General features: G+C 42.0%; 1 protein-coding gene across 2 annotated transcripts in view; it reads left to right on the top strand.

Moving 5' to 3' along the window:
- Window positions 1-22,402, top strand: part of LHFPL6 (LHFPL tetraspan subfamily member 6) — a 349,617-nt gene that overhangs the window by 194,858 nt on the left and 132,357 nt on the right. The gene's annotated exons all lie outside the window — the stretch shown is intronic.

The raw sequence follows: 22,402 nt of genomic DNA, 5'->3' as shown, positions 1-22,402 counted from the left end.
CCCACCTCTCCCGCACACAGCTGAAATGGTTGGAGTTTGTAAACAAGGGCCTGTTCTCCTGAAATAGGCCCACACATGTCCATTCAGAAGGGAAAGTTACTCAAAGTCCATGGATGGTTTGTGCCTGGACAGGAGCTGCTTCTGCCCTGAGCTCCCCTGGTTAGTGGAGCTAGCAAATTATCATTTCCCCCAACTGCAAATTTTTTCCTTTCCCAGGGCTGGGAGGATGGCTCTTAGTGCTCGACAGGGCCTATCTCAGGCCCAGGGAATTCAGTCGCTGAAGCTGGTTTGCGGGTGAGGCGGTGCATTAAAATATACGCACGTACTTAGCTTTTGTCGAGAGCTGTGTTCTCCTGAGGTTCCGGAGGTGTGAGTAGGCTGTGGGTCTGGCTGATTTCTTCCTGAGGAACATGCGGCCAAAAGCTATTACCAGTCTGCTGCCGTCGCGGCTCTGGGAATGGTGCCTAAGGGCTCCTTGTGATTCAGGTCCGGTAACTCCTCTGGCTTCTAAATGGCCTCTTCTTCCCCATGCTCCTCAGTTCGTTTTGTAAGCTTCCCTTTGAAGCTCAGGGCTCCCATCTTGTCACAAGTATACTCGTTTCATTTGTGTTTTCAGGTCTTTGTTGTAAAGAGGGGTCGCTGGAAGCATCTGCCTATTCTGCCATCTTGGCTCCGGCTTGATTCCTCTTTTCTTTAAACTTGTCACACACAAGACTAGCTTGTTGAATTCTTTATCCAGTCATGGTGAAGGTTTTACAGTACAGGCAGTCCCCAGGCTATGGATGTCCAACTTACATACAACCCGTAGTTATGAACAAACCAGCATAAAAATTCGAGTTATATACAGTGGTTTGTAACAATAAACAGGCATGACTTTGCAATGCACATCAAAACATTTTTATTATTACTGTATTATTATGTTAAAGATGTTTTAGCATACCTGGAAATTTTTTTAAATTTGTTTTTGCGTGAAAGTTACACTATATGCTAAGAGAAACATTTGGCTAACTGACGTTAGATACGAACTATACCTAACTGTTCCAACTTACGTACAAATTCGACCTAAAGACAGGTGTAAGAATGGAAGTCATTCATAATCTGGGGACTGCTGTGACCCCTCTATCTTGTCCAACCCATATTCCTGGTTTTGGATTAAAGAATTTATGAATGAATGGACCTGCTCCTCTGGGAAGGTAAAGGGCTCACTTCAGCTTATGTAGCCAGGGACGTGGCAAAAGGTAGAAAGGCTTCATTACCAAGTGTGTGGCCTGGTTTTCACTTAGCTTCTTTGTAAATCAGTCTGTACTCTTTAAAACTAAATGTCCCATTTTTATTGAAAATTAAATGAGGTAATTAACATAAGAGTTTTTTTTTTAATTTCTGCAGTATAAAAACGTGACACAAAAAAGTTATTTTTTTCAGCTAAAGTGTTTTATAGTTTTAGATAAAAGGCACTGCATGAGTTTAAATGCTCAGAAGTTTCAAGACTCATGATAAAATCAGCACATGATCATAAAATTCGTGTAGCTTACTTAATCTTTCTCAGCTCAGTTCTGCCTTTTATTCTGTACTCATGTACGTTCAGTGGTATGTTGCTTAGATATTTCTCTTGAATAATTTAACCAGTCTTATTTTAAGCCAGAACCACAATACCATCACTTAAATGTAGTTCTTAATGTGCCATTTAGGTGTGGTCGGTGAAAATGTACTCTCTTAAGTAGAAGAATGATCCACTCCCAGGGTAAAGCCAAAGTAAGAATGGCCTAGAATGTTCCTCTGTCCAGCTCTTGTAGGTGAGTGGGTCAGCAGTGTTCCCTTTATCCCGAGCGTCCATGAAAATCTCTGAAAGGTCAGGATTCCAGAGAGACCTCTTTGTTGCTGGCATCTCAGCCTTCCCTAGGGTGCCTCTGACACTGAATTTACTCCCTTTCCACAGAGTAGCAACAAGGTCATGCTCTCTGGGAGGAGAAAACCAGGACACATGGACAAAGGCAGAGGCGGGATCAGAATGAGAGAGGAGAGGGCCAGCTAGGCAGGTATCTTAGTCGTCTAGTGCTGCTATGACAGAAGTACCACAAGTGGATGTCCTTAACAAATAGTTCATTCCCTCACAGTTGAGGAGGCTAGAAGTCCAAATTCAGGGCAGCAGCTCCAGGGGAAGGTTTTCTCTGTCTGTTGGCTCTTTGGGAAGGTCCTTGCCATCAATCTTCCCCTGGTTTAGTAGCTCCTCAGCATGGGGACCCGGGCTCCAAAGGATGCGCTCCCCTCCTGGTTCTTCATTCTTGGTGGTAGGAGGTCACTCTCCTCTCTGCTCGCTTCTCTCTTTTATATCTCAAAAGAGAATGACTGAAGATACAACTTAATCCTGTAGACTGAGTCCTGCCTCATTAACATAACTGCCTTTAATCCTGCCTCATTAGCATCACAGAGTTAGGATTTACAACGCATAGGATAATCATATCAGATAACAAAATGGCAGACAACCACACGATACTGGGAATCATGGCCTAGCCAAGTTGACACACATTTTGGGGAGATATAATTCAATCCATAACACTCCACCCTTTGGCCCACAAAAACTCATGTCCTTGCCAAATGTAAAACACATTGACTCCATTATATCGTGTCATAAGTCTTAAATCAACTCCAAGTCCAAAATCTCATCTTCTACAAAATTCCTCTTCATCTGTGAAATCTAGAATACAAGTAATCTGCTTCCAAAGTACGATGGTGGAACAGGCACAAGGTAGACGTTTTCCATTGCAAGTGGGAGATATTGTAGGGAAAGAAGGGATAACAGACACCAAACAAGTCAGCAGAACACATTACATTAGCCCTCAAGGCTTGAAAACAATCCTCTGTTGTCTGAGACAGTTTACACAATGGCCCTGCCCTACAAACTCTAGGTATTGCCCATACTCTCCGGATTCTATGTGGAGGCCCCTCGGCCCTGGGCTTTAACCCTGTCTTCCAGGCACACTGGGACGGCAGCTGTGCTCCCTGGGCTTACACTGGTGTTTGTAAACAGATAGAAGAGTATCGCCTCCACCACCTGACATTTTATTATTTTTGTAAAAATATAGGTAACACAGCACTTGCCATTTTCACATTTCTCATGTGTACAGTTCAGTGAGACCAGTTAACATCAGTCGTGTTGTGCAGCATCATCAGTATCCATTGCCAAATTTTCCATCCCCATAAGTGGAAACTCACTGCTCCTAAAAAATGACTCCCCTTTTTCTTTCCCTCCCCCATAACCTCCGTTAAACTCTGATCTCTGTACGTTTGCCTTTTCTAGGTGTTTCATAAGTGAGATCATGCAGTATTTCTCCTTTGTGATTAGCAGAATGTTGACTTTTCATGTGACTTTTGGACATTATTGTAATACTGACAAAGATGGTTCTACATTTGCATTAACAAAAATGTGGACCCCTTCCCCTTCTCTAAGTTTCAGGATGTATTTCCGAGTTTGGCAATTCAGTTTAAAACCTGAGCTAACTGGGTTAGGATGGAAGAGTTTTTCCTTGCAGGGCAAACATTCAAACATGATAGTCTTTTAGACTCCATCATCTCAACTGGCTGCAGATTGCTTTTCAGCACTATTCACTGTTTTTCTTTTTTTGTGAAGCTTTGGATGAAACCCCAGAGGGCCTGTGGATTGCCTCACTCCATCTGCAGCCTGATGGGGGTGGGACCAGCTGGCGCAGTTCTCTTGACCTCTTTTAAACTCTCTGTCTTATAATCCTTTTGTTTTTAAACTTGATGTGACTGTACTTAAAGAATTTTCTGGGGGAAAGCTTTGTTCCTTAAATCTAAAGGGGTCCTCTTGGGGCTTCAAGAAGTCTGTGTTCGTTCAATCCCTGGCCCTGGTCCAAAAATATTTCTTAAACTTGTCTATTCTCAAGAGAGAGCAACACATAACACACACACACACACACACACACACACACACCACGCACACACACCACACACACTCCACACATACCACACCGCACACTCTACACACAACACACCACACACGCCACACACATACCACAAACACACCACACACTCTGTACATACCACACACTCCACACACCACACACACTCCACATACATACCACACAGTGCACACATCATACACACACTCCACACACATACCATGCACACCACACACTCTACACACATACCACACACTCCACACACACACCACACATGCCACACACTCCACAGACACACCACACGTGCCACACACTCCACAGACACACCACACGTGCCACACACTCCACACACACACCACATGTGCCACACACTCCACACACACGCCACACACACCACACACTCCACACACACGCCACACACACCACACACTCCACACACTCCACACACACTCCACACACACACCACGTACTCCACACACACACCACGTACTCCACACACACACCACACACTCCACACACATGCCACACACACCACACACTCCACACACACACCACGTACTCCAAACACACACCACACATTCCACACACATGCCACACACCACACACTCCACAGACATGCCACACACACCACACATACCACGTACTCCACACACCACACACTCCACACACACACCACACACTCCACACACACACCACACACTCCACACACACACGACACACTCCACACACACACCACACACTCCACACACCACACATACCACATGCCACACACACACCACACTCTCTGCACACATACCACACGCACCACATACATGCACTTTCTGTGGTTTTATGCTTCTGCTTTCTATAGTTTTATTTGTATGCGTAGAGAAGATTTTTTTCCCTCAAAATTTCATGAGAATGATTTGAATACACTTGAATCCTTACAAATATCAGTAAAGAGTATAAGTTGATAAAGCTAAGAAAAGAGAAGAACAAAACAAGAAAATAAAACCTATTTGGTTTCAACCTATCTTATTAGACTTATTGGAAAGAGAACTTAGTAGAGATGCTAATGTAAAGAAATGTAAAGAATTAAACTATCATTATAGTGTGTGCTTGGTCATCATAGCTTTATGCGCTTCCAGAACATGCTGCTTTAGCCTCTGAACGACATAAGCTTCAGTACAAAACCAGCTCAGTAATAATTGACAATAGTGCAGGCATTTGGTAAAGCGGCTTTTGTGGACAGCTTCCTCTTTTTGGCTAGGCGGTGTAAAAGGTTGAATACAAGTTAGTTGTTTCTCAGAAAAGATCATTTTATCATTTATAAATCCTGTGTTTAAATCTAAAAGCATGCACCCAGTTTGGAAAAAAATTTAGTTACAATACATTCATAATGTCATTTGGTGTTTTTCTAAAAAGAAACCACTCAATATCATAGTCATTGCAGAATAAAGTAAATTTCTTCCGTTGGCTCCACAAACTATCTTTAATTACCCCCTTTGCTAAAACAAACAAACCAAGGAATAGGCAAACAAAATAGAAGTCTCAACTGGGAGAGAAAAGCCTGACAATTCTTCAGCTTTGATGCAGATTTTTTGGGTGACCATAAGCCAGTGACTAATGTTTGCATCCCAGCCATCTTCTGGGTTGTGTTGTTTTAGTTAGCTGCCATCAAGTCGATTTTGTTAGCAACCTCATATGGCAGAGTAGAACTGCCCCTTAGGATTTTCTAGGCCATAATCTTTATGGAAGCAGATCACCAGGTCTTTTTCCTGCAGAGCCTCTGGGTGGGTTTGAACTGCCAACCTTTTGGCTGGGTTAACAGCCCAGTGCTTCACTGTTGTATCGCCAAAATCAAACCTGTTGCTATCGAGTCATTTCCTGCTCATAGCGACCCTATAGGACAGAGTAGAACTGTCCTATAGGATTTCCAAAGCGGTACATCTTTACAGAGCAGACTGCCACACCTTTCTCTCGTGGAGCTGTTGGTGGGTTTGAGCCACTGACCTTTCAGTTAGCAGCCGAGTGCTTAACTACTGCGCCACCAGGGCTTCTGTTGCACCACCAGGGCTCCTTATCTTCTGGGTACCAAAAAAACTAAACCCATTCTCGTCGTCTGGATTCTGACTCATAGTGACCCCATAGGATAGAGTAGAACTGCCCCATAGGGTTTCCAAGGAGCGGCTAGGGAATTTGAACTGCTGACCTTTTGGTTAGCGGATGGGCTCTTAACCACTGTACCACCAGGTCTCCATCTTCTGGTAAAAAGAAAAAAAATAGTGAAGATAAAATACTACACAATAGTAGTGTAGTTGCAATTAAACCTTCACGGTGAATTTATGGTAATCCAGGGTCCTGATATTTGGCTTTTCAAATATAAATTTTTGTTTATTGCTTTGGTTTCCATTACTTAAACATATTTTGTTTGGTTTTTATCGTGCTTCAGATGAAGGTTTACAGAGCAAATTAGTTTCTCATTAAACAATACACATATTATTTTGTGACATTGGTTGCCAACAGCACGACGTGTCAACACTCTCCCCTTCTTGACCTTGGGTTCCCCATTACCAGCTTTCCTGTCCCATCCTGCCCTCTCATCCTTCCCCCTGAGTTGGTGTGCCCATTTAGGCTTGTTTTGTTATATGGGCCTGTCTAATCTTTGGCTGAAGGGTAAACCTTAGGAGTTACTTGAGTACTGAAGTAAAAGGGTGTCTGGGGGCCATACTCTCTGGGTTTTTCTAGTCTTTGTCAGACCAGTAAATCTGGTCTTTTTTTGTGAGTTAGAAGGTTGTTCTACATTAATCTCCACCTCTGCCTGGGACCCTCTATTGTGATCCCTGTCAGAGCAGTCGGTGATAGTAGCCGGGCACCATCTAGTTGTGCTGGACTCAGAGGTTGTGGTAGTAGTTGTTTTCCATTAATCCTTTGGACTAACCTTTCCCTTGTGTCTTTGGTTTTCTTCATTCTTCATTGCTCCAGACAGGGTGTGACCAGGGGAGTATCTTATATGACTGCTCGAAAGCTTTTAAGACCCCAGATGCTACTCACCGAAGTAGGATGTACAACATTTTCTCTGTAAAGTGTGTTATGCCAGTGAGCTAGATGTCCCCTAGAGATGGCTCTTATTTCCCTAGGATATATTCCTAGGAGTGTGATTGCTGAATCATATGGTATTTCTATTTCTAGCTTTCTAAGGAAGTGCCATGTTGTTTTCCAAAATGGTTGTACCATCTTGCATTCCCACCAGCAGTGCATAAGAGGTCCAGTCTCCCCACAGCTCTCCAGCATTTGTTATTTTCTGTTTTTTTTTATTTGTGCCAGTAATGCAGGGGTGAGATGGTATCTTATTGTGGTTTTAATTTACATTTCTCTAATGGCTAGTGGGAAACCCTGGTGGCGTAGTGGTTAAGTGCTATGGCCGCTAACCAGGAGGTCGGCAGTTTGAATTCACTAGGTGCTTCTTGGAAACTCTACAGGGGAGTTCTACTCTGTCCTGTAGGGTTGCTGTACGAGTTGGAATCAACTCGATGGCAATGGGTTTGGCTTTTTTTTTGTTTTAATGGCTAGTGGTTGTGAGCATTTCCTCATGTGTCTCTTAGCCACTTGAATGTCTTCTTTGGTGAAGTGTCTGTTCATATCCTTTGCCTGTTTTTTAATTGGATTATTTGTCTTTTTGTTGAATTTTCCTGTAGATTTTAGAGATCAGGCCATTGTCAGATTTGTCACGGCCAAAGTTTTTTCCTAGTCTGTAGATTCTCTTTTTACTGTTTCGTGAAGTCCTTTGATGAGGATAAGTGTTTAATTTTTAGATAATCTCGGTTACCTAGCTTATCTTCTGGTGTTTGTGTGTTGTTAGTTATGGTTTGTATCCTGTTTATGCTGTGTACTAAGGCCTTGTAGCATTGATCCTATTTTTTCTTCTATGATCTTTGCATTTTTGGGTTTTATATTTGTGTCTTTCATCCATTTTGAATTAGTTTTTGTGTATGGTGTGAAGTATGGATCCTGTTTCATTTTTTTTTTATATAATTTTTATTGAGCTTCAAGTGAACGTTTACAAATCAAGTCAGTCTGTCACATATAAGCTTATATAGACCTTACTCCATACTCCCACTTACTCTCCCCCTGAGTCAGCCCTTCCAGTCTCTCCTTTCGTTACAATTTTGCCAGCTTCCAACCCTCTCTACCCTCCTATCTCCCTCCAGACAAGAGATGCCAACACAGTCTCAAGTGTCCGCCTGATACAAATAGCTCACTCTTCATCACCATCTGTCTCCTACCCACTGTCCAGTCCCTTCCATGTCTGATGAGTTGTCTTCGGGAATGGTTCCTGTCCTGGGCCAAGAGAAGGTTTGGGGACCATGACCGCCGGGATTCCTCTAGTCTCAGTCAGACCACTAAGCCTGGTCTTTTTATGAGAATTTGGGGTCTACATCCCACTGATCTCCTGCTCCCTCAGGGGTTTTCTGTTGTGCTCCCTGTCAGGGCAGTCATTGGTTGTGGCCGGGCACCATCTAGTTCTTCTGGTCTCAGGATGATGTAAGTCTCTGGTTCATGTGGTCCTTTCTGTCTTTTGGGCTCATAGTTATTATGTGACCTTGGTGTTCTTCATTCTCCTTTGATCCAGGTGGATTGAGACCAATTGATGCATCTTAGCTGGCCGCTTGTTAGCATTTAAGACCCCAGACGCCACATTTCAAAGTGGGATGCAGAATGTTTTCATAGTAGAATTATTTTGCCAATTGACTTAGAAGTCCCCAATCATTTTTTTTACAGATGGACACCCAATATTAACCATATCTTTAACTTTGGTTCACAGTATCAATATTGAATACTGTATGCTTGGAATCTCATCCAGTTTTATAATTTACCTAAGTAAAATATAATATAAACCTCCAAAATAACCTGTTGCCATTGAGTCAACTCTGACTAATGGTGACCCTATGAGTGTTAGAGTAGAATTGTGCTCCATAGGGTTTTTGATGGCAAATTTTTCAGAATAAGATTGCCAGGCCTTTCTCTGAGGTGTCTCTGGGTGAATTTGAACCACCAACCTTTGTGTTAGCACCTGAGCACTTAAACCTGTGCACCACCCAGAACCAAAATATAGAGAGCATAAACAGTCCAGAAAATGGCCCATCATGTTTTGGAACGTATATTAGCTAGAGTCATATGAAACTGCTGATTTTTTACTGTTTTTAACCTACAAAAAATGGCAATTACAATTTTAGAACAACTGTACCAAAGTCCTACTATTTAATGGTTCAAATCAAGAAACCACCCACTAAGTTCTCTTGTGGGAAAGATTGTTGTTGTTGTATGTGTTGTTGGTTCTGACTCATAGTGATCCTGTGTACAACAGAATGAAACACTGCCTGGCTCTAGTGGATGTTTGCAGGTGTTTCTTCTCGTTTTGAGTTGTGCCACATCAGCAAATGAAGGTCCAGAAAGCTTGACCTCTACTTTGAGGAGGCAGCTCTTCCATGGTTGTATTTTGAGTGCCTTCCAACCTGAGGATCTCATCTTCTGGCACTGTATCACACAATGTTGCACTGCTATTAAAAGTTTTCACTGACAAGTGTTTTAGAAGTAGACTGCCAGGTCCTTCTTCCTAGTCTGTCTTAGTCTGGAAGCTCCAGTGAAACCTGTCCACCTGCTGGTATTTTGAAATACTGGTGGCATAAAATCCGGCATCACAGCAACACGTAAGCTGCCACAGTGCAAAACATTGACAGACAGGTGGTGTAGGATTTACAACACATAGGAAAATCATATGTGAAGAGAGCGCAGACTTTGATGTAGGTTAGACCTGTGTTGCTGTCTGACTCTGGTCCTGTCTTTCTTTGCTATCCAGAGGTTTGGAAATAATGCATGAAAAGAGCCTAACCTAGTGTTTGGGATTTAATACAAGGTCAACAAATATTATGAATTTGCTTTTCTATTATTGTTTCTATGTTCCAGGCTCTATGTTTATTTAGAGTTATTTGACTAACTGGAAATTGAATTTAGGTAAAATTTGTTTGAAGTTCTTAAAAATATTTTTAAAGTTTTAAAATCTGTGCCTTTTTCCTTCTTTTCCCTCCTCCCTCACTCTGTCTCTCTCTTTACACACACACACATGCATGCACGCACACACATACACATGTGCACACACACACCCCCATACACGTACACACACCCCCATACACACACACACACACACACCCATACACACACACACCCCCATACACACACACACACACAGATATTACTTTGAGTCTTTTAAATGGATAACCAAAAACCAAACCCAGTGCCATCTAGTCGATTCTGACTCATATCGACCCTATAGAACAGAGTAGAACTGCGCAGTAGAGTTTCCAGAGTGCCTGGCAGATTCGAATTGCCGACCTTTTGGTTAGCAGCTGTAGCACTTAACCACTGTGCCAGCAGGGTTTCCTTTAAATGGGTTGTTACTTTTATGACTCTTTAAATGTTCTACACCATGCAAAATATGGACATTTCTGAATTAATCAGACTTCCTAGAACCACTATTAGTTCTCCAGCCATGTATATAGCATAGTGGTTCAGTGGGACCTATTGAGTTGTATTTGACCTTAACGCCGTCTCCCCAGAATTTTGTGCATTTAAACTTTGTCAATTTTAATATATTTCCTATTTCCTCTACTGTTGTTGGCAGGAGCCCCCGTGGTACAGTGGTTAGGCACTCGGCTGCTAACCAAAAGGTCAGTGGTTCAAATACACAAACCCCTCCATGGAAGAAAGATGTGGCAGTCTACTTTTGTAAAGATTTACAGCCTTGGAAACCCTATGGGGTCCTGCGGGATCGCTGTGAGTCAGAATCGACTTGTCGGCGATGGGTTTTTTGTGTTGCTGGCTGTCATTTCTTTCTGCTGTCATGGAAACTATAACAAGTCCTAACCCCACTTACTTACAGCTTCTAATATTCTGTGGATTTACACCGTGAGTCGCCAGGTTTGTCATATGTCTAGGTAAAATGCAAAAGCAAAGAATCTTTGAAGTTGAGGGCATGAGAATCTCTCCTGCAAGACACAACTGGCAGCTTTGGGCTTGAATTTTGTAACTTGACTTACTGATTCTCAGTTATGGTTCAGATATGTGAGATTGCCAGATAAATATTTGTAGATAAGTAAGATGATACACAAGAAACCTGGGATTTAGGAATGTGATGCAAAGCTGGCAGAAATTACCAAATTACTCCATTTCAGTTTGAAAACCTTTTTGTTACTTTCACTTAGAATCACTGAGCCCTTAACCACTGGATTTGGTGAACTTGGCATTTTAGCCACAAATACACTTATTTTTGAGGGCAGTGGTGGTTCAGTGGTAGAATTCTAGCCTTCTGTGCAGGGGACCTGGGTTTTATTCCCAGCCTGTACACCTCGTGTGTGGCTGCCACCCGTCTGTCAGTGGAGGCTCCTGTGTTGCTATGATGTTGAACAGATTTCAGCGAGCTTCCAGACTACGATGGACTAGGAAGAAAGGCCTGGTAATCTGTCTCCAAAAAACAGCCAGTGAAAACCTTGTGGGTCACAGCGGTGCAGTCCCGGTTGTGCTTGGGGGTTGCCGTGATGCCAGCTAACAACAACAACAGCGTGAGTATTACTGTTCAGTTGGCAGAATGTGTTTAGTTTTCAGTGTGGCCTCTAATGCTGTTACAGTAATGAGACCTCAGCTTCTTAGATGGTTTGGCTCATCATCTTTATGTCTCTCTCAGATCCTGTCTTGGAAACAAGCTCCACCATACAAATTAAAAGCAGAGCAGGGCGTTATGTAAATTTAGGCTCATTTTTAAATTCTAAACTTTGAAGTGAATGTTAAATATTTCACAGCCACAATATATTTTAAATTCCAAAACTGTAAATCAACTTTTGTAAATAATTTGGTAAAGTAAGTAATACTATAAAAAACTCACGGTACCTGCAAGCTTGAAAAATAATCCTTTTCCTGTCAACATTTAACTAGTACCAGCTGCTGTCGAGTTGACTGTGACTCATGGTGATCCCATGTGTGTCAGAGTAGAACCGTGCTCCATGGAGTTTCAATCATTAGCTTTTCGGAAGTAGATTGCCAGGCCTTTCTTCTGAGGAGCCTCTTGGTGGACTCTAACCTTCAGCCTTTTAGCTGCCTACCTAGCGTGTTAACCATTTGCACTATCCAGTGTATTATGGATTAAATTGTGCCCCCCAGAAATGTGTGTCAACTTGGCTAGACCATGGTTCCCAGTATTGTATGATTGTCCACCATTTTGTCATCTGATATGATTTTCCTATGTGTGGTAAATCCTAACCTCTGTGATGTTAATGAGGCAGGATTAGAGGTAGTTTTGTTAATGAGGCAGGACTCAAGCTACAAGATTAAGGTTGTGTCTTTTAGAAAAGAGGGGAGCGAACAGAGAGACAGGGGGACCTCATATTATCAAGAAAGCAGTGCCAGGAGCAGGGTATATCCTTTGGACCCGAGGTCCCTGTGCTGAGGAGCTCCTAGACCAGGAGAAGATGGATGATAAGGACCTTCCTCCAGAGCCAACAGAGAGTGAAAACCTTCCCCTGGAGCTGGCACCCTGAATTTGGATTTCTAGCCTCCTAGGCTGTGAGAGAATAAACTTCTACTTGTTAAAGCTGTCCACTTGTGGTATTTCTGTCATAGCAGCACTAGATAACTAATAATTCCTAATTCCACATTCATTTTCACTCTTGACCATGTCATATCAGGAAACATTAATTACAGCTCTAGTACTGTATAATTGTTTAACAATTTCTATATTAGTTTACCTGATTTGGAATCAGGTATTGATTTCTTGGAGTTGCCATAAAGGGCATGTCAAAGCTGTATGTGTTTAGTGCCCACTTAGCAGTCAGCATCCTGAAATACAGTAAGGGGCACATTCTCTGGTTGTTGGGTCCAGAGGGTTAGTTTCCAGTTGCTCAGGGCTTCTGTGTTTATGAGCAGTAGAGGCAGCTTCTCCCTTCCAGGCGAGAGTGTTCACATGTTGTGGGGTTGGTAACCAATGTCATAAAACAATATGTGTATTGTTTGATGAGAAGCTAGTCTGTTCTGTAAACTTTCATCTAAAGTACAAAAAAAAAAAAAACAGCTGCTCCCTTCCACCTTGATATAAGTAGCAGCTTCCTTGACTCTATTCAGACTAGTAACAAGGCCCTGTTTCCTGCATCCCGTGGGTCAGGCAGTTTTAGGACGTCTGATGACGTTGGGATCAGGGTTTTTTGGATCAGGTGACTTCTGGTCCATCTGTTTATATTATTTTGCCAGCTTCCAATTGGCACATTGTTCCTCCCAGGTTCTTTTCACTTTGAATATAATCCCATTAAATTTCTCCCCTTTAAAAAATACAAACATTACTCTCCTTTTTGTCCTGAAATAAACTCATTAAGGAATTTAGTATGGCCTTCCTGTAAATGAATTCTGATACAGGCAGTTTACATATTGCCCAGTGATCTGTTGGGTTAACATCAGGAAATTCAAAGAGTAGTTCTTTCTGGATTTAGAATTCTATCATGAATGATGGTTTGAACAACCACAGTTTCCATTAGAAAGAATTATAGCCATGTGATTTCTCTTAATGTGTTTCCATGTCTAAATCTAGAGCCACCACCAGCTATTCTTAGCAATTTTGCACATTAAGGTGTGCATTATTTCCAGAATATAAAAGCAGAGATATTGGAGTGAATGCTGATTTTTTAGTGTATGTAATACCTAGTCTTACTTCTCATAATTATAGAATATACCTGATACGCCCAGTTCTTTAGATCACATGCCTCCTGCCTCTTCAAAGTGGACTTCTCTGTTTTCACTCTTCCTCGTTTTTCTACATGACGAATAAATTTACAAAATGCAGGACAGGCAACGCTTCTACTTAGAAGCAGGTTGAGCTCCCAAAATTCATTTATTTGGAACTCAGAATGTTATGAATGATGTTTAAGACCTAAGACCAGCCTACAAAAGCCTATTTAACTTGAAGTGTATCCTGAATAAAATTTTTATCGAATGGTCATCTTAAAGGACATTATTTCTACGAAAAGTTGGGTTTCCACATCAAGTGCAGTCATCACATCTGCTCCCTTGAAACTCTGGCCGTGAGCTCTGTGTCTCCAGCATTCTGATCTGAGGGTGCGATTGCTGTGGCCTGGGCCTGGCCACAGCGAAGGCTGTGAGGAGTTTGGGAGTAAGGTAGCTCAGGTATTCTGGGAGGAGTTGGAAGACTGGAAGAAGTGAGGGCCTGAACTGGGGGAGGAGGAACATAAAGCAGCCCCAGACGTGTTCCTGTTGCTTTCCCTCTTCCTACCCCTTATCCCTTCTGTTTCTCTCTGTTAATCCCCTTCGAAATTACTGATAGTTTATGGAGGGTGGAGAAGAGCCATGGCCCAGGTACTGTAGCAGGTAGAGGATCCAACTCTCTCTGCCTGCACTCTTCTTTTCCCTCTCCTGCCTGCCTGGAACTGTCTTGTTTTCAGGTGAGAAATGAGTAGTGGAACTGAGCCTTGTGTTCACAGTGTTCTCAGTGTGTTGTCCCTGGCCTCTGGGTAGGATGATGAAGCCTGAAATGTAATAGCAACAGATTGTTGTTGTTGTCAGGTTGGCTCTGACTGATGGTGACCCCATGTACAACAGAACAAAACATTGTCTGGTCCTGTGCCATCCTCGTGATTGTTGGTATGCTCCAGACCATTGTTGGGGCCACTGTATACACTGTATATTTTGAGCGCCTTCAAACCAAGGGGGCTTATCTTCTAGTACTTTATCAGACAGTATTCTGTCATGATCCTTAAGGTTTTCATTGGCTCATTTTCAGAAGTAGATCACCAGGCCTTTTTTCCTAGTCTGTCTTAGTATAGAAGCTGTGCTGAAACACGTCCACCATGGGTGACCTTGCAGATGTTTGAAATATAAGTGGCATAGCTTCCAGCATCAAGCCACACTCAAGCCACCAGAGCAAACTGGCAGACGGGTTGTGAAATAACAGATTAGGGAATGGGTGGCATTGCCAGGCTCTGCAGCTTTTGTAGATCTTGTCAGTTATGTATGTGGTGTTATTGCTTTTTCTTTAGACCATACAATGGCTTTCATGTGAAACTCTCCAGCTTAGAAATTACAGGTCCTATTTTGCCTGTGGGATGGACTTTAGTGAATCTGGTGAAAATTGGAATTTGACCAAGGTTCTTTTGAAGGACTTTGGTTCCTTGGTTAGATATTTCATTTTCAAAGCAAAAAAAGATGTAGCAAAATAACAGGCATCATTCCTGTAGAAAAATGTCAAAACTATATATATTTTTTCTTATAATTGCATCTGTTTTAAGGTACTCAGAAGGCCCGCATCATTCTAAATGGATCCATACACAAAATCAGTGCCTGTCAACTCTGCCCTCCTGTAAAGGGTTAGCCCAGACTTGTGGTTACAGAGGGCTGGAACTCTGTTTTGTTAACTTAGTAGTCTATGGAGTCTATGGCTAGTTAACTGACGTGGTTAGTTTAGTCCTAAAGAGCAGAAGGTCTTGGGATCAGTTTCCCTGTAGACCAGTTTATATTCTGTGTTTCATGATCATGAATTACATTTCTTTTCTATAGCCAGGTGACTCACAAAGCCTTGTTATTGATTGCAGAGGGTTGGGTATAGAAGAATCAAAGCAAAGTTATCATCACAGCAGAATTATTCTGTGTCATAGGCAGGTCTAGATGGCGTGTTAATTATGATCATGTAGTTTGCAGTTGGACAAGACCTAAATTAAAATCCTGGCTTTGCCATTTATTAGAGTACTTTGCCACCATACACCTGTCAGTTGGTGGTACTGTGGTGGCTTGCGTGTTGCTGTGATGCTGGAAGCTATGCCACCAGTATTCCAAATACAGCAGGGTCACCCATGGTGGACAGGTTTCAGCAGAGCTTCCAGACAGACTAAGAAGAAAGGCTTGTGATCTACTTCCAACAATTAGCCAATGAAAACCCTGTGGGTCACAACAGAATATGATATCACTGGGAGATACACCTCCTAGGTTGGAAGAAACTCAAAATAGACAATGGTTGCAGTCATGGACTCTAGCATACTAACAGTTATGATGATGGTGCAGGACTGGACCACGTTTCCTTCTGTTGTACACAGGGTCTCCATGAGTCGGAGCCCACTTGACAGCAAATAACAAGAAAGTACATTGTGTCAGATGTTTCATTTCTCTAAGTCATAAGTTTCTTCCTCTATAAGACAAGGATGATATCAACATCTCGGGTAGGTGGTAAGGCATGTCAGGATCATAATCTTAGCAAACATACAGAGATTGGAATATAATCATTGTTTACAGTGGCTCTCCCCATGCCTATTACCCCCAGCATGTCCTGGCCCTACCATTGCAGATGGAGCCTGTTCAACTCCTGGGTCCCACCCTAGCTGATGGGGCCGCTCCTTGAGCTAGAGGGCTATTCGTTCAATGACTTCATTTATTTCGTAGCACCTTTAAACTAAACAGTGCTGAGTGTTGGGGGTTATATAGCACAAAGACAGGTGGGAGTCTTACAGAAGTATACACAAAAGATAAATAGGCCTATTCCATTGGAGGCATCACGCTGATGGGCTTAAAGCTGCATCTGGATCTCCATGCTTGTGCACTCTAGCAAGGCCTCACAGCTAGTGCAGTCCTAAAGTCATTTTAAAGTTTGTGCTCCGAGTAAGTACTCTGCACTTATGCCCTCATTTGTAAGTTTGCTTGTCTTGTAGGAGAGGTTGGAAGTAATGGGTACCATAAAGAAGACTTGGCATACAGATTATAAATAAAATCAATAAGAAGATGATGAAATGATGTTTTTTAATTCTCCTTTTAAGATTATTAGCTTCAGCTTTTTTTTTTTTTTGGTGGAGAGAAAAATGCAAATGTGATGCTAATTATGAAGACCCATCTGTTATTTAAAGTACCATAGGAAAAAAGTGTAATTTAAAGCTCTTCTGCAGCACTTTGTCGTCTTTGAAGACCCATTTTGGAGAAGCCGTGTGCATTTCAAACAAACTTCCATGCCCTTTAAGGTAGCAGGTCAACTTGAAGGACTCAGTGCTGCTGTTGGCAGAGGCCAGTTTATCCTGAAGGTCCCTGAGTGGTGCAAATGCCTTGCACGCGACCACTGACCTGAAGGTTGACGTTCCCATCCTCTCAGTGGTGCTGCAGAAGGAAGGCCTGCTGATCTGCTTCCGTAAAGATGACATCCAAGAAAACCCTGCGGAGCTGTTCCACCCTGTCACCCAGGTTAGCCATGAGTCAGAATCAACTCGACGGTAATGGATTTGTTTTTTTTTTTTTTTGGTTTTAGTTTTTTCTGACTGCACCACAAATGGCAGAATATATATATTTTTATTATGCAGCACGTATGTGGGCTGTACCAAATGTGTACTTAATGGACAATTTAATGACTATTTGGAAAGTGCTGTGAAGTAAATTATGACAGGCAAGCATGTGGTAACTACCAGCCCCTTAGAACGTATTCAGATTACTTCTCTCTTTTAAGACTCCACCTGCCAGGTATTCCAAAGACTAACAAAAGCTTATTGAAATGCGACTACTCTCCTGGTAATTTTTGTCAGGTCCAACTTATTACGTATATGGGCAATTAACCTGATCTCATTTGTACTAAGTTTTTTAGTTGTAAAGTTGGATAATGTATTTTCAATAAGTCTTGCCAAAGCCCTGAGTACTCTTTAAGTATTGTTAAAGCCCAGAACCCTCATTCTTTCCATTTTGTTAGGTGACACTAATAGGCCTAGAGACAGAGATCTGTAAGTTATGGTCATGGAGGCGCTAGTGGAGCACTAGAGCTGGTCACTTGTATGAAGGAGAACTGAGCGAGAGGAGAGAGCCTGCACTGTGGTTGAGAACGGAGCCATGAGGATCATGTGATTCAGGACAGAGGCACAGGGAATGAGACCCTGAGGAGTCCTTTCTGTAAAAGCCAAGGAGGAAATGGTAGTAAGATGCCACCAGTATTGTCCACATCCCTGGGCAAGAGAGAAGAAAAGTTTCTTTCCTAGACTAAAGATGTCACGTATGACTTTATTCAGTTACTTACTTGTTTGTTAACTTAGCTTCTTACATAAACAAACTATGCTTGCCTTATAAATATAAAAATAATTAAAAATAAATAAAATCATTTACAGTTTCACAAACTGCAGATACTGTTAACACTGAAGTTCATACCTTTTCAGTCATTTTTCTGTTCATGCTATATTTTGTTTAGGGATGTTTCTGGACTTACTCTTCCAGAACTTAGTAGTCAGTGGCTACATAGAATTTTCTTGTATCACTGGTTCTCAAATATTTAGTCTCAGGGACTCCTTTATATGCTTAAAAATTGTTGAGGACTAAAATTTCTTGTTTATGAGTTCAGATGAGTTATAACCTTAGTAGAAATGAAAACTGAGAAAGGTTTAACATATTTAGTTAATTTAAACATAATAATAAGCCCAGTGTATGCTAACATAAATCATTTTATTTTCCCAACCAAAAAAAAATTGTTAAGAAGAATGGCATTGTTTTAAAATTTTGCAAATTTCTTTAACATCTGGTTTAATAGAAGACAACTAGATTCTCATAATTGCTTCTGCGTTCAGTCTATTGGGATATGTTGTTTGAGTATGTGGGTAAAATCTAGACTCACACAGATAGGTAATTGTAAAAGAGAGTAGTATTTTAATAGCCTTTTCAGGTGTTCTCCTTTGATACTACACCAAAGCTTTACAAGTCATAGAGAGTTTCTTCAAAGTTGGTTGCAATGTGGAATCAATGAAGTCTTCATACTGTTACGTTAAATCCATCGGCCTGTCTTGGACTTCTAGTGGATCCTTTACCCATGCATAATTTTGCAACATCAGACATTAGTCATTTGGAAAATACTGAGTCACTGAATTATGTGTATCTTCCAAATATTGAGATATATTTCACTTTACAATATAAAAAATTACATTTATTAATGTTACTAATAATGTCATCAGAAAAGTCTTTAAATGTTGAGACGCTGTCAAGCATGCTTTGGCAGATATTTTCCAAAATTCTGTTTTGTTTTTTTTTTCTTGAAAGCTTGCATTTTATCATTGACAACAAACACTACCAGTGACAAGCTCACCCTCTTCATTGCAGAGAAAATGTCTGCCAGATTTTCAAGTATGGATAACGGTACTTTTTCAGTCCTTGTTTTAAGTAACTTGATGTATCATGAAAAAAAAAAAAGGCTAATTCAGCTCAGAAATCAAAACACTTACTGCGTGAGTCCTTTCCTTCAAGAGAACCATCGTGTTTCTGTGTGTGTGCTCCCCGTTTGCCACACAGAGTACTACAAAGACCTGCACTCAACGGTCGATAGTCATTCAGATGAATAACTGACATTTCTTCATCAAGTATGTACTTCAGTGATGCGGGCATTTTTCCTTCTTGTAAGTGTGGGTAATGAAGAAAGCAATGGCTACCACTGTAGTCCGGCGCCACTGCCTTGACTGTGCACCAGACCAGTGGCCTTGCAGTCAGCTCCAACGCATGGCGACCTGAGCGCTTCAGGGTAGAATCGTGCTCCACAGGGTTTTCTTGGCTGTAATCTAACGGAAGTAGATTGCCAGGTCTTTCTTCCAGGCACTTCTAGATGGACTTGAGCCTCCTACCTTTCGGTTGGTAGCCAAGAGCAAATTGTTTGCACTACCCAGAGATCTTTGACTCAGGCTAAGCTGTGTACAGTGTTACCCAGCGTTGTACTGCTGTGCCCAGTATCAACACAGTGAAATGGCTAATAGCATCCTAGTGTTGTTATGAAAGTAGATTTGACCCCGTGGAACCCTGCCAGTGGTCCATAGACCACACTTGGAAAAGCACAGCATTACACTGAAATTTCAACATTCATTGCATCAATCCCCTGTTGGGGGACATTTAGATGATTTCTAAAACTGTAAAGATTTCCTCGAGATATATTTAAAACCAGTTAACACTTTTCACAACCTTTAAGACATGTTACCAGCTTGGTCTTTGGAATGCCATCCACACACTTCAGCAGCATAATTGTGTACTTTATTTTGTGCATCTTATCAATCTCAGTACACAGCTTCCGTGTTTAAGGAAAACTTAACTTGGCACCAAAATGATGAAAACACTTGTGTAAATTTGACTGCTGTGTGATACACAAAGGAGAAAATGCACTGAAATTCCTCAGGCTCCAAGTGCCTGCTAGAGAAAAAGAGGGTCAGAGTGGAAAGCATGGACTCTGGAGTTAGAATCCTGGTGCCTTCTTAGCTGTGTGACTTTGGGCTCATCAGTTAACTTCTCAGAACTCAGATCCTTCATCAGTAAAATGTCGATAATAATGAATTTGTTAATAAAGTCACTGTAAAAATTCAGTGAGACCTCATGTTGGAAAGCACCTAATATAGTGTCTGCAGTGTAGATGTTCAGTAGGTTGAAGCTGTTATTATTATTATTAATGACAACATGAGAAAGCTCTTCCTGCACCCGGGGCTGAGGCTGAGAGGTCTCTTTTCTAGACCCATCGCTGCCTCTGAGAGTGAAAATCAGAGAATCCATTTGTAGATGTGGTAGCAGAAGCTGGGAGGAGAAAGGAGAATCAAGAAGTTTGATGTGGGAGTCTGTAAGAGTCACTAGTATAATAAGGTGAGGCTCTGGGGGCTTAGTGGTAGAATTCTCGTCTCCCACACAGGAGACCTGGGTTGAGTTCCCAACCAATGCATCTCACACCTGTATGTCATTGGCGGTGTGTCTGTTGCTTGTTGCTACGATGCTGAACAGGTTTCAGCAGAGCTTCCAGACTAAGACAAACTACGAAGAAAGGACTGGTGATCTACTTCTCAAAATAAACCAATAAAAACACTATGGATCACAATGGACCATTGGCAGTAAATCATAGGCACAGTGTGGGAGCAGGCAGCCTTTGGTTCCATTGTGCATGGGGTCCCTGTGAGTCCAGGGGCTGACTCAATGGCAGCTAACAACAGCAGACTAAGAAATAAGCCCAGCGAGCCAGAAGAAGTAATAGAGGAAACAAGGCCCCACCCATAGGAGGCCCCCGGTGGCTTTGGCTTGTTTGAGCTCTCTGTGGCCGAGGAAGCTGTGCTTACAGGGCCAGGAAAGGACAGATAGGACTCCCTATACTTCGAAGCTGAAGGAGAATTTTCTTCCCAACGTGATGTCTTTGAACACCAATCATGAAATCCAAGGTCACTCAATTTGTCAGTCTTAACTTGTCAGTTTTGTTATTATCCCTGGTGTCATATAGGATTTTTGGTAATAATCGTATGTCAGTGAATGTCAGATTGACGGTAATTCTTTCTCAAGGGTCTTCTGTACAGATCACTGACTTGAACAGATGTGTGCTCCCAGATGCCTAGAGCCTTGTCGAGAGCTTCCCCTGGCCTAATTGCTGCTTTCTGATATTAATAAGCAGCCCACAGGATGGACCAACAAAGGACCATGCAGTTTGCATACACTTGACTTTCCGTAAAGACAGAGTGGCACGTGGACGTCTACCGGGCAGTTATCAGAATCTTAGGTACAGAAACGCCAGTCACTTCGGGGGCTTATTAGCTTCATTAGGGCTTCATCTGTTGTATTTCAGTTTACTGTTTGTCTTGTTAGCCAGAGTTCAATATATGTCAGGATGAAAGTCAGCTGTTATTAAGAGGGAACTGGACTGCTCATCAAACTGGTTCTTTCTGGTACTTACTATGAGAGGATTACAGAAATGTGGAGCTTAAACAGCTTAGAAGTCCAGTTTCCTAATACTTGTTTTGGTCGTTAATTGCCATAGAGTTGGTTCCCCTGTGCAGAGTGTAGCTGTGCTCCATAGGGTTTTCAAGACTGTGTGCCCTTCAGGACGGAGGTTGCCAGGCCTCACCTCTGGTGGGTTTGGAAAGCCAGGCTTTTGGCTAGTAATGGAGCACTTAGCCTTTTATGCTACCAGGGACACCAGCCCCTAATATTACAGATGAGAAAAAGCCCAATCACAAGAAAAACGACAACGTGAAACTTACAAACCAGAGTACACGTCTGTGAATCTTCTTAGCAGCAGCAGGGAAGACTTTTTTTTTTTTTTTAATTGTGCTTAGGTAAAAGTTTACAGCACAAACTAGTTTCTCATTCAAAAATTTATACACAAATTGTTTTGTGACACTGGTTGCAATCCCCACAATGTGTCGGCACTCTCCCCCTTTCCCTCTCCACCCCGGGCTCCCCGTGTCCTTTTGTCCAGATTTCCTGCCCTTTGCAGCCTTCTCGTCTTTGTCTTTGGGCAGGTGCTGCACATAAGAAGCATATTCCTCACATGTATTGTTATTGTTTTATACAATTGTCTAATCTTTGGCTGAAAGGTGAACTTCCAGAGTGGCTTCAGTTCTAAGTCAGCAGCGCCTCCGGGGGGGCCATAGTGTTGGGGGTTCCTCCAGTTTCTTTTAGACCAGTAAGTCTGGTTTTTTGTGATGTGAATTTGAATT

This window comes from Elephas maximus, chromosome 14, assembly GCF_024166365.1.
Source record: "Elephas maximus indicus isolate mEleMax1 chromosome 14, mEleMax1 primary haplotype, whole genome shotgun sequence".
In the NCBI taxonomy this organism is placed as follows: Eukaryota; Metazoa; Chordata; class Mammalia; order Proboscidea; family Elephantidae; genus Elephas; species Elephas maximus.
Note: the sequence above shows the minus strand (reverse complement) of the source record. Positions and strands in the feature narration are given on the sequence as shown.